General features: G+C 35.5%; 2 non-coding genes across 2 annotated transcripts; both read right to left on the bottom strand.

The window, feature by feature from the left end:
• Positions 1 to 3,810: 3,810 nt before the first annotated feature.
• LOC122283579 lies at positions 3,811 to 3,916 on the bottom strand. Its single transcript, XR_006230977.1, has one exon. It is a non-coding gene; the product is annotated as a small nucleolar RNA R71 (small nucleolar RNA).
• Positions 3,917 to 7,551: 3,635 nt separating this feature from the next.
• Positions 7,552 to 7,659, bottom strand: LOC122283556. Its single transcript, XR_006230955.1, has one exon. It is a non-coding gene; the product is annotated as a small nucleolar RNA R71 (small nucleolar RNA).
• Positions 7,660 to 14,246: the final 6,587 nt, after the last annotated feature.

The raw sequence follows: 14,246 nt of genomic DNA, 5'->3' as shown, positions 1-14,246 counted from the left end.
ACCCCCTATTCTCTATACTCTCACACTATTCTCAAAGGATGAAGAGGAAAAGCCCTAGTTCTCTCTTCAACCAAATCGACCACCATTGCTATTGTTTGAAGGTTCTAGGAGTTGAGCAAGGTAAGAAAGCTTCCTGATTCTCTTTTCTTTTGAAATGGACAGCCCTTCTTTCATTGAGAATTTACGATTCTATGAAGAATTTTTTGGATTGTTTTTAAGTTCAAGGAAACAAGAGTTCTTTTGTGAAAGCATGTGTTAGTTGACCATCATTAAGATGTTTACTCAACATTTTTTAGCATGGAATTGTAACTCAGTAAGTGTTGTTGCAACTCAATGGATTCGATTCTTAGGGTTTTATTTCATAAAGGGTTGCAAAACGATTGTCATTTGGCCTCCTTAGTGTTTTCTTGTTTGGATAAGCAAAACCTTGAATAAAAGGGCAAGAAGAATGGATGTTTTCTAAAACCAAGTTAGGGTTTTATAAACCCAGTTGGTATGCCTAGAGTTAGGTTTTTCTCTTCAAGATTCTAACTATTAGAGTTTTATAGTTTCAGCTTGCTTGATCCTTGGTATTCTATTATCTCAAAAATTTTATAATATATATTTATGTCTTTCAACCTTCTATCTTTATAAAATTGCATAATACATATAACTTACTCTTGGACAATATATTTATGTCTTTCTGTAAAATTTGCATTTCGATTGCTTGATTCGGATTATCAAATTGCTATTTGTCACATATTTTGAATGGGCTTGTATATTCATGCTATGTTCAAATGATACTTTCTAAAACCATTGGTTCAAATGATGCATTCTTTGTATATAGCACAAGTATATGATACTTGTTACATGAAAAGTTACATGCTCTCATCCCAAGTTACATGTCACATGTTTTGGTGTTGTGCATTAAAAGAAATGGTTTTTGTCACTACCCCAATGCTACAATGGAGAAATATCTTAGTGGAACTCCCATATCTAATCTGGAGTGCTTAAATTGGAGTGGTAGCCCCTGGATTGATGAAGTACAGTCAACAGACTTCAATTGATTATTTTTAAAGCCCCTGGATTGATGAAGTACAGTCAACAGACTTCAATTGATTATTTTTAAAGGATTCCGGAATGAACTAGCCACACTTAACGCTAGTAGGTGCAACACATTATGAATGCAGTGAAGGTGAATTGAGAACTGCCGTATCACATGGACTCTACCTTACTCACACCCGGTAAAGAGAGCCGACATTGTTATGTGGTAACAAGTAGGGAGCCCACAATTTCTATGGGTAGCTGTGAGGTGTCCACCCACATGGTTATATTGAACAAAATTACAAGTGATTAATAATAAATGGAACTATGACATTTGTTTTACCTTGTTACATGTTTACAAGATTAGTGTTTTTGAAAAAGAAAGAATACATATGGGACAAAATATATTTTCGGTCAAAGTACATGTTCATGCTCATGCATTCATACTCACGGTTTACCTTATACATGTGATGCCTTACATAATTTTCTATATTTTATCACTTCTTAACTTTAAACTGTAGTATAATTTTATTTATTTTTGTCGGTTCTAGACTTCATTGTTATCATTAAATTTTATTTTAGATTTGAAGAAAAGGAAGTTCCAAATTTTAGCAGAATATAAGAGCTATCACAGGTGCTATTTAGGGAATAAAGATCAAGTTGAATTTTTGAGTATCAGAAGAGATTGGAACTAGTCAAATGGCAAACTTCTGAATTGCATGAGAGAAGAATACTATAATATGTTAGCACATGAGGAAATGAGCTGCCCTTGGATGTCGGACAAGGAGCTGCTGCACAAAAGAGAGAGTTTCGCTTTAGGGCCTATGGGTTTTTATGGATTAACATATTTGAAGGTGCAAGTCTTTCGGTTTGGAATTTGGGCTTTTGAACACTATATGCAACACGTTTGTTTTGGTTTGAATGAGGATGCAACCCAGCAGGAAACAGACGGAAGATCTATGGAAAGCTGGCAGTTTGACTTGGTAAAAGGAGTTCACATAGGGCCTTTCTTTTGATCTTATGGAAGACGCATGATGCAGGACCAAAAAGACACGGAGCAGCTGGCAACAAAATTTGATACGCATGAGTGAGAAATAGGCCATTGTCTTGGATATTTTTACGAAACTGACTCAAGCTAGGATTTTGGGCTCTTGAACAGATATACATGAGCAGCGGTTTGACTTGGAAAAATGAATGAAACATGTGCCTTCTCTTGGACGCAAGACGCAAGCTGAAAAAAGAAAAGAACTACGCACATTTTTTTTGTTGGGTTCTTTTGGAATGGAATGAATGGACTTAAAGAAAAAGGGTAGACGTTTTGGGTTTATGCAGGTTTCTATTGACGCAATGCTGGACTTTGGGACACATGGACATAATAGATGGGGATTTTTCTTTTCTTTCATTTTTGAGGAGGACGTTGTGACTACGAGGAGTGATTTCTTGACTATTGATTTTCTTCCATTCATCTCAGAAAAATTATAGTAAATTCGTTGATGTTGAATTTAATTTTTAGTATGAACTAAATTTTCTTTATTACAGGAAAACGATGTAATCTAGTTTCAAAGTAATTCTCTTCTATGTTTGTCTGATTTATTCTGAGCTTATTGCTTCTAATTGACTGATCATTAATTAGATGATTTTGATATTCTGATTTGTTATCGAAAGAGGGAATTATGAGATAGAACTTAGATATTTCAGCATTAGTAAATATAAAGATCGAAAGACTTATATGAACCTATATAGCCTTAAAATCATTGGTTTTAATGCTTTCTTGTTTCATTAATTTGCATATTCTTGTGTAAAATGATGATCAAGAATATTTCCGATTGACTATCAAAAGTGGCTTTTGGATGAGTTTGGAGATTTTGCTAACAAAGAAAGAGAATTAAATTCAATTAATTTAATGAGAAAAGCATAGTGACAGATTAGGTGAAATCGATTACCTAGAAGTTCTTTTTCTTATTAATTTGATCTTCGAACAACAACTTTCTTTTCCTTTAAATATTTTCTTTGAATTAATTTTATTTCAAATTGCAATTATAAAAATTTTAGTGACTTTTTCAAATAAAGTTGAGTTTTGTTTAATCTCGGTATTTGTCAAAAGTAAGTTACCAATCCCTGAGGACGATACTCTTCTCATCAATTTATTATAAAACTACGATACTATGCACTTATAGTTTTGAAACAATCAAGTTTTTGGCGGGATGAATTTCTTCTTCTTTTTGCCAATATTGATACTAAGCAATCTTGGTTTTAATTTAGAATTTTATTTTATTTTGTTGTATAGGTGTTTTTTTATGTTGGATGCGTCCTGCTAGATATCTTGACATTACTTCTTTTGATTCGGAAATTGAAAGAACTCTTAGATCATGAAGAAAAAATAAAGTACTAGTCATGGTTGATGGACAACAAGATGCACAACCATACACCTTAAAAGATTATGTATGACCAGTTGTGAATGACAACTACTCGAGTATAAGACACTAAACCATTAATGCCAACAATTTTGAGCTCAAACTAGCCTTAATTAGTATGGTGCAACAAGCCCAATTCAATGGATCCTCACTGGATAATCCCAATATTCATTTGGCGATGTTTTTAGAAATTTGTGGCACTATAAAGATTAATGGTGTTACTAAAGACAGCATTAGACTGAGATTGTTTTATTTTTCCTTAAGGGACAAGGCAAAATGTTGGCTACAATCTCTACAACCGGGAAGTATCAATAGTTGGCAGAACATGACTAAAAAGTTTCTTGCTAAATTCTTTCCACCTATAAAAATAGTCCAACTCAGGAGTGAGATTGGTCAATTCAAGCAAAATGATTTTGAATCACTCTATGAAACATGGGAAAATATAAAAATTTGATTCGATACTGGCCTCAACACGGATTGTTGGACTGGTTGCAAGTTTAGATGTTCTATAATGGGTTATATAGGCAAACTCAGACCATAGTTCATGCTATTTCTAGTGGAACTTTGATGTCAAAGACAATTGAAGGTGGTACCTCTCTTTTAGAAAAAATGGCCTCAAATAACTATCAATGGCCAACTGAAAGAACTATGGCTAAGAAAGTTGTTGGAATTCATGAATTGGAGCCGTTAGCAGCCCTTTAAGCTCAAGTTGTTTCTATATCTCATCAAATTTTAGCTTTGACAACCCAAAAGATACCACAAAGTGCAGAATATATTGCAGCTACAAGTATGACAGTTCCGAGTAATGAAATGAGTCTAGAACAAGTTCAATACATCAACAATTAGAACTACAACTCTCGTGGTAATCTTATACCAAATTACTACCATCCAGGACTTCGAAGTCATGAAAATTTGGCTTATGAAAACACAAAGAATGTGTTGCAACCTCTTCCAGGATTTGATAGTCAACCAAGCAAGAAGAAGATGTCACTTAGGATGCCATGGTTTCCTTTGTTGAGGAGACAAATGCAAGGTTTAAAAGGATTGATTCATAGTTAGACAACATTGAAACTCATTGTAGCAACATGAGAGCCACTATAAAGAATCTTGAAATGCAAATTGGGCAACTAGTCACAACCATCAATGCCCAACAAAGAAGAACTTTTCTCAGCAGCACAAAAGTGAATCCAAAGGAACAATGCAAGGCCATCACACTTAGGAGTGGAAGAGAAATTGAGAGGTCACCATCAAAGGAAGCCAAGTCTACCACTACAGTTGCAAACAATGGCCAAAGTAAGAATAAAGTAGAAGAAGAGGAGATTGTCGATGATGCACAAAGAGAGACTGACATGCCTCTAGCAATTTCATTTCCTAACAATCCTCCTATTCTCCCTACTCTTCTTCCTTATCCTCAACATTTTCAAAAACAAAAATTAGATCAGAAATTTTCTATGTTTTTTGATATTTTTAAGAAAATTCACATAAATATTCCTTTCGTAGATGCTTTTGAACAAATGCCAAATTATGTCAAATTTCTAAAGGAGATTAGTTCAAAGAAGAGAAGGTTGGAGGAGTTCAAAATAGTAAAACTTTTTGAAGAATGCAGTGCTATTCTTCAAAAGAAATTGCCAAAAAAAAATTAAAAGATTCGGGGAGTTTCACTTTGCCTTGCACTATTGGAAATTCTTTTTTTGGTAAAGTTTTATGTGATCTTGGTGCGAGCATTAATCTTATACCACTTTGTGGTTGTAGGAAATTAGGACTCTGAGAGATGAAAAATAACAATTTCTTTGCAACTAGTAGACCAATCCATCAACTATGCACATGGAATCATAGAAGACATATTGGTAAATGTGGATAAATTTATTTTTCTTGCAGATTTTGTGGTGTTAAATATGAAAGAAGACGAAGAAGTCCCACTAATTCTTAGCTATGGGAAGGGCTTTAGTTTATGTTAAAAAGGGTGAATTAACATTGAGAGTGAATAAGGAAGAGGTTATATTCAACATCTACTAAGCCATGAGATTTCCAAAAGAGCCAAGCACTTGCTTTCGAGTAGATGTCATTAAGCAATATGTAGAAGAAGCATGATGAGTGTGTAAAAGTACACTCTAAATACCCTATTATTGGATTAAAATGCTAAAATGTGAATAGAAATCATAGGAATTAATATGTATTCTTAAATTGAATTTTTATTTACGTTGGGATACTCCTAAATAGTTTTTTATGTTTAATTTCAGAGTTTATAAAAGAGCAAGTCCAGCCTAGTAAAATTCAAAGGAGGAAATTCATGGGTTTGAGAGAAATTTGGAAGAAAAGAAAAAGAAAAAAAATCACAAAAGGAAACCACAAGAAGTTCGAGTCCGAAATTTGTTAGGAGATAGTCTGGATATATTTTAGTCTTTTGATTGTAACTTTTTACTCACATATTGGATTGATACGATTCTTGATGCATTAGAAAGATATCTTAAAGGGCTATAACTTTATCTCCAATAAGGATTTCCAAATTAGAACTCTTAAAGGGCATACGTGGCTGCCAAGATGAGTCCTAAAATTTAGGTATTTTTTTATGCGAAAATTAAGAGGACATTAGGGTTTCTTTCCTACCCTATATAGGCATATCATTAACATGAAATAGAGGGAGGAGGAGGCACAAGAGGCAGATCTAAAGAGAGGAGAAAATCACTTCCATGATCTAAAGAGAGGAGAAAATCTCTGAAAATTTTTGTCGTCCATTATGTTTATGGCTAATTAAATTCTCAAGTAGGGTTAGGGATGACCTTGCACATTAGATGACATTTCTAATTTATTTTTAATTCACGTATTTGATTTTGAATTGCTAAAACTCTTTTATTTTATCATTCTCAATTCATCGTTGATGTTTCCTTTTCTGAATAATCATAGAATTTATTTTGTTTATGGATTCAGTCATATGTTTTCTATTGAATGAATTAGTTCTTTGATTATGTTTGGATCAATTATTTATCTATATTGATTTAGTTTTTTGTTGCAATATCGCTCCCTAAGTATATTATCATCATTGGATTTTCTCAATAGGGATAGTAATTTACGTATTTTAAAAGTGGTGAATGATTTTTTGAAGGGTTACATTTGATTTAATTTTGGTTTATAAATCTAGACCTTCCGATTGGAAATTTTGTAAATTGAGTTCCTAATTGAGTTATTGAATGAATTAAGAATAATTAAAATACTAGATTTGCGCAAGGGATTCCCGACACTCTACTGTTCGTCAAATTTGAGTACTTTTTCCGTTAATCACTTTGCTTTACTATTATTTTGCAGTTAAAATTAATATTTTTTCTCCATAACTTATTTAATATTTTTCCTTTAGTTTATTTGTTCCTTCTGTTATTCTTTTAAACAGTCTCATTGTGGAATCGACACCCCAAAGCTGTGCTACAACTACTGCATTATTCTTTGGGTGTAATCAAATTTTGGCGCCGTTGCCGGGAAGACGATAGATGAATTGTGAGATAGTTTTTCTTTTTAGCAGTTTGTGAAAGAGGTAACTTCGTTCCCTCTTTAGCTTGCTGCATCTTTATTTTATTTTCTTTTTCTTTTTGTAGGTTTTTTTTAGTATTGCATTTTTCTCTACCTTGCATGCACAGGCATAAAGATGCCTTGGTTCGGTTTGCTTGTAAACCTTTGTTAGAGTTAGAGTCAAAGCCTAATTTGTCTAATAATTTATTTGATAATTTTTCTAATTCTAAGGAAATGAGTGAACACAAAGATCAACTCACTAGAACCCTTCAGGATTACCTCCACCCTATACGTATAGCCACACCATCATGCATCATATTTCTAGCTAATACTCACCAATTGGATTTTAAAACAGGGAGGGTACAATTACTCCCTACTTTTCATGGCTTGGAAAATGAAATCCATATGTGCACATTATGGAATTTGAGGAAGTAGTTGCGATTTTTCATAATCAAAATGCAACTGATGATATTGTGAGACTTAATTTCTTTCCTTTTTCTTTGAAGAATAGAGTTAAGAGTTGGCTATACTCATTGAGACCACAATCTATTGGGTCATGGGATGAGATGACTCAGGTCTTCTTTGATAAATACTTTTTCCACCATAAGACCAATGCTTTAAAAAGACAAATCTCTACGTTTGCATAAAAAAATAGTGAGACTTTGTATCAGTCTTGGGAGAGATTTAAGGAGCTATTGAGTATGTGCCCTCACTATGGGTATGAGAATTAGCGCTTAGTGAGCTATTTTTATGAGGGATTTATACCTAGAGAGCACCAATTTGTGGAGATGATGTGTAATGGTGAGTTCTTACAGAAAGATCCTAATGAGGCCATAGAATACCTCAATGAGCTTGCTAAAAAAGCTCACACTTGGACTGGACCTAATGCTATTGAGGGCACAAATAGGTCACGACTTGCAGGAAACCTAAATGGTGGTGAAATTTACCATCTCAGGAAAGAGGATAATCTAAAGGCTAAAGTTGAGATGCTCACTAGGGAGTTAGAGATTTTAAAGACTAATGACTTAAAGCCAACACTAGTGGCTAATCATGCATTGTCTTTTGGATCATATTTTGTGTGTGGCAGGGTAAATCATTTCACCCAAGAGTGTCCCACATTTGCTGAGATGAGAGGGATGTATAAGGAACAATGTAATGCCTTAGGTATGTACAAGAATCCTTTTACACCTTTCTCTGATACTTATAATCCGGGGTAGTGTAATCACCCCAATTTTAGCTGGAAGTTTGAAAACCAGCCACCTGCACAACCCCTTAGATCATATCTTACACCATATCATGTACCTTCATCTTCTAGGAGTCCTTTAAAAGACACTTTGTGTGATGCCCCCAAATTCCGTTTGGGATCGGACGGACATTTGACATGTCGAGACATGCAACACAAGGTTATTTGCCCCCGTTCATGACATATAAGATGCAATGTTCCTAACATGCATATAACATTATGCAATATTCGTAGCGGATAAATTTTTTCTTTAGTAATACTATGCACCAAATTGAAAATATCTCAAATGCTTAAAATGTACTTTATACATAAAGACCCATTGAACAACTAAGATCACCACACTAGTCCAAAATGGTTATGATCTAAAAAGTACTAGAAATGCAACTCCATCGTACAAGTAGTAATTTACGTTAACTACTATATTAACATTGACCTTGTACCGTCGCTCAGTCAACTATGTCTAGTTGATCAGCTCCTAATTCTCCTTCAGGTCCTGTAACAAGATCTACCATTCAGTGGAAGTTAGGACTACCATAGTGAGATTTGATTACAAATCTTAGTAAGTTGACAAAAAACCTCCACACAGGCTAATGATGCATGGATGACAGTAAAAGCATGAATGCATAATCAAAGTCATAAGTAATTAAAGCATAACTTGACGTACAATATAGCATAACTGACATAACTTAAATTGAAACGTGAACTGAACTTGATCTGAAACTTGATTTAAAATGAACTTGCTCTGAAACTTGACTTAACATAAATGTGATTTGAAACTTATTCTTTAACTGCTTAAATACATACTCCACAGTTGTTGTGACCCCATGTATTCTACATGTCACAATTGTTGTGTCTCACGTAGTGTATGCGTCACAATTGCTGTGACCCCATACATAAGTAATCAAAGCATAACTTGATGTACAACATTGCACAACTGACATAACTTAAATTGAAACGTGAACTGAACTTATTCTTTAACTGCTTAAATACATACTCTACAGTTGTTGTGGCCCCATGTATTCTATGTATCACAATTACTGTGTCTCACGTAGTGTATGTGTCACAATTGTTGTAACCCCATACATAAGTAATCAAAGCATAACTTGACGTACAACATTGCATAACTGACATAACTTAAATTGAAACATGAACTGAACTTATTATTTAATTACTTAAATACATACTCCACAATTGTTGTGACCCCATGTATTCTACATGTCACAATTATTGTGTCTCACGTAGTGTATGCGTCACAATTGATGTGATCCCATATATAAGTAATCAAAGCATAACTTGACGTACAACATAACATAGCATAGCATAACTAACATAACTTAAATTGAAACGTGAACTGAACTTATTCTTTACCTGCTTAAATACATACTTCACAGTTGTTGTGGCCCCATATATTCTACGTGTCACAATTGTTGTGTCTCACGTAGTATATGCGTCATTATCGCTGTGACCTCATACATAAGTAATCAAAGCATAACTTTACTTACAATATAGCATAACATGTAATAGACAATATATTTAACATGACATACTTGCAACAGTGAACATGACATGACATGACATACATGTAATAGATTCATATTTAACATGATGTACTTGCAATGTATAGTAAGTGACAGAATATCTTATGTAACAGATGAAAACTCATGACAGAATAAATTCTATATAACAGACAAATATATGATAACTGGCATGACATGACATATATGATAACACACATACATACCCTGTAGTTTCTTTACTTAGCACACATACATAGTAAACTGCTAGTAAGTTAAAAGCTAACTTACCTTGATCTCCACGTTTCTTATGAAACCTCAAGCGCGATCACGAGGAACTGTAATTAGTGATTTTAAAAGTTAGAACTAAATCACTAATAATTTGAAATATGAAAAAATACTAACTTAAGAGTAAAATTTCTATTTTACTCTCTACATGTGGGAAAATGATCATTTTATCCCTAACTTAAGGGATTTGCATACTAACTCTAAAAGTTACCAAATTTTACATGCCTCATGTAAATTTTATCCTAAACTCAAATATCAATTTAGAAAAATTTAAAACTAATCACAACTATTAAAATTCCATAGGGCCGAAATTCTCATATGCTATTTCCATTGATTTTTGTTTCTAACTTGTTTTGATTAACCTTTTGATCTATAGCTTATAAATATGTGATCTTCAAACCAAAAAGTCACATGATTTAAAAAGATGTCCTCAAACATATATAAGTTTCTAATTCAAGATCACATGGTTAAACATTAATCAAAACATAAATTGAGCCAAGAACATCCACACTTTGTCCGAACATCTCTTTGCATAATATTTCATATCTTTGAAAATAATATCAAATATCTTCAAAATAATACTCTAATATGTATATAAGAGGCTTAGGATCCTCCAATAAAATTATCAAAGCCATTGGAATAGGTTTAAACCACCAAAGATTTAAACTTTCTCAAAATGGAAACTGTTTTTCCTCTTCCAGTTTCTAAGTTTCTAGATCTAAGAAAAAGTTTCATCAAAACCTTTAGTGATGCAACAAATCCTAAACCAATAATCATATACACATGTTAACAATACTCCATAAAAATTTTGGACCAAGATCTATCCATTAGCTTGGTCAAAAACTCCAAAATACAACATATTCTCCAGTTTATCTCCCAGAATGACCTTTCTAAAGTTTAAACAATATTTGAATGGCCAAATGATCTTGAAATGAACCAAATAAGCTATATACATAAACTAAACTAAAAAAGAAACAACTTGTATGAAGGAGACTTTATGATAAAATACTTACAAAAGCTTCGAAATGGGCGTGCAAAAGAACACCTAAAAGCTGTTCCGAGAGAGTGTTTAGTGTTCTTTCAATGAAAGGTGTAAAAGAAGATGATTTCGTGAATAGTAGGCTGGAGATATTTATGCACAAGATATGGAAGAGGATGAGGCTGAAGTGAGGGTTGAGAGTTGGCCTTTCTTATCCAATAATATTCACAAAAATCAACTCAAGATATTTTTACCTAATAATATCCACAAAAATCAGCTCAAGATATTTTCTAAAGGTGGAGTATAGACTTGGAAGAGTGAGGTGGCTAAGATCTTTCCATGTGTCCAATTAAAACTTTTCTAACTTAATTTGGACATTCCACACTGTGATTTTGAAACTACAGTGGTAATCATTTATCAATAATTAGCCCCAAAGTGATCCTAAAAATAAAATTACAGTTTTGAACAGGCATTTCTTTCGAAAATATGAAAAAGAGTTATTGCGCCATAAGACCTTAAATAATCCACCGAGTCTAATGGCACAAACCATAACACATTCTGACACTTCTAACTATCTCCAATAATTACAAACACACTTTGATACCATAGTGAGTGATAACACTAACTATGTGGTTAGATTAAAACCTATATGATTAATAGATTCGTAAAAACTTATGGGGTCTTCACGAGGTTCTTAAAGCCAATAGAAATTCCACAATTGAATTTTTAGCGGGCTGTTACACCTTGCATGCTTTTATTGAGGCACAAGGTAAGACTGTGATGACCCGCTTTTGAGTGTATTTTCGCTGAAATAGTTGTTTTTATTTTAATTAATATTTTAGTTATTTATTTTAATTTATTTGCATTTTAAAATTGTTTTTAATTTAATTGATGTTTTGTTTTATTTCTTTTGGTTGTTTATAGTTTTTAATCTCTTTTCGGCGGTTTAGTGTTGTTTTTCCCGGACTGAGGATTAGACCTCGTCTTTTCCCTACATCTCTTTCCCTTTTTCCTTTTCTTTTTCCTTTTTCTCTTTTTCCTTCTTTCTTTTTACTTTCTTTTTTCTTTTTCTTTTTCTTTTTTTTCTTTCTTTCTTTTTCCCTCTCTCTTTCCCGCTCGAGCCCCCCCGGTCTCTCTCTCTCTTCTCTCTCCCTCACGGCCGAACGCTTCCACAGCCCAGACCCACCGCCGCCGGCCACCGTGCGGCACACCACCTCCACCAAAACCTTCCCCTCCCTCCGGCGCACCACCCCACCGATTTCCACCCCCATCCGGCCGGCCGTTTGGCCGGAAAAGCTCTCCAAAGGCTGCACGGATTTTGCCCTGATCCGCCGCCGTCGTTCCACCTCCGGCCACCATTTCTTCACCACTTCATCACTGGTCCCTTGCCGTCCTAACCCACATATTTCCAGCCTCCAACGACCACTGGAACAGCTCCTACGAGCTAGCTTTCCTTTTTGAGAAATCCGGCCTCTTTCCGGCGATTCCGCCGCCACCCACGGCCAACCACCACTTCCAATAGCTTCACAACCATCCCTAGACCATTCACTATCAATCTCAAGCCCTAGTTTGTCCCCGTTCAAAAGTGGGTTTTTCACAACCCACGGCCACAGTGAATTTTCACTGTGACGTTGCTTTTTCGCCGCCGTTTGCAACGCCGCGAGTTTTCTAAAATTGCCATATAGCGTTGTAAGTATTTTCCAAACCCTATTTTCAGATTTAATTATATATTGCTCTTTCAATTAATTAATTTGCTGGTTGGTTGATTCCGGACTGAGTCCGAGGAGTTTGAGGGTCGGATGGATGGAGGACGGAGTTGCTTGTTTTATTGTTTTATGTTATTGGATTATTTTATTATGCATTGATATGGCATTACATGGTGCATGCACGTGTGTTTTTGTTTATGTGTGAAAACCCTGTGTATTGGCGTAAGTGGTCTTACGGGTGCGTGTGTATCACGACCCCAAGCCGGGATGGGGTATTATCCCGGTGGAGCTCCTCTGGTCACTCGGGAGCGGAATAAACTGAGTGATGTCCCCTGAGTTGTCGCTAGACGACGGGAGCGGGGGCTAGGGGTTGCTTGGCTACGAACGCGCCGGGCGCGAAACCGGGCATCGCTCTACTCACCGACTCCGTGGCCCTTCGCTGGCGAGGGCTAGAGGATGTTTGGCTACGAACGTGCGGGGCACGGAACTAGGCATCGCTCGTTAGGTGTCACATGCGTGGTGGTACTCTGCGGTGTGGCACTGGAGCCAGGGTGTGCGGATGACCCCTAGGGGAGGTCATGGTGCATACGGTTAATATGGATAATGGTTTGAGACGGATAAAGGCCAAATGTGACTTTTGGCGTGTTTTTCGGAAAGGATGTGTTTTTGGGCCAAATGGGTTTTTGGCGTGTGTGGAAAATTATGTTTTTGGGTTTTGTGCATTGGGCATGTTTCATGCATATTGTTTGAGTTCTATGTGTTTTTATCTGGTAGTGTTTAGGTTTTACTTACCTGCGGTACCATTTTTGGTTCTGTAGCTTTTGGTGCAGAGTTAGAGGACGAAGAGGAGGAGGCTGAGCCCGAGGATGCGGCTCTGCCGGGTTGCTGATGCTATGCTTTATGTTTGGTTTAAAACTGTATTTGTGTTTTTGTAATATTTTATCTATGTATGTTTTAAACAGCTTGTATTACGTTAAGAAAAATTCTGGTACTTAGTTATGACTTTCGTTATCCGCTGCGTGTTTCTTCGTGCACATATGTTGCTTTTGCATACACTTGGCACCCGTCGATAGGATGGTGACCTGGGTTGTCACCATCCGGACGTCTCGATTTCCCCGTGTTCGGGCGTGGGGATTTGAGGGCGTCACAAAGACTAACCAAAAGTTTGAATATTTGATGACGCAGGTTGTTGAAGAAAATAAGGAGATAAAGAGCCAAGTATCCAAATTGATGAGCTCCTTGAGTGCGAATGAGCGAGGTAAGTTTCCTTCTCAAGCTCAATTCGTACCCCATGGTCAACACATGGCACAAGAGAATTTGAAGGATGTGAATGTCATTTTGACATGAAGTGGTAAGTCATTACACATCCCAACAATGAAAAAATTAGAGGATGTGGAAAAGGATCAAAGCAATAATGGTGTCGAGCTGCCCAAGGAAGCCGAGGTAATCAAGAGTCTAATTAAGATACCATTTCCTCAAGTTTTAAAATCTGGTATGCAAACTTTGGATTCTAGTAATGAAATCTTGGAGAACCTCAGGCAGGTAAAGATTAGCCTTCCTCTTTTGCATGTTATTAAA

This window comes from Carya illinoinensis, chromosome 11 (genome assembly GCF_018687715.1).
Source record: "Carya illinoinensis cultivar Pawnee chromosome 11, C.illinoinensisPawnee_v1, whole genome shotgun sequence".
Taxonomy (NCBI): Eukaryota; Viridiplantae; Streptophyta; class Magnoliopsida; order Fagales; family Juglandaceae; genus Carya; species Carya illinoinensis.
Note: the sequence above shows the minus strand (reverse complement) of the source record. Positions and strands in the feature narration are given on the sequence as shown.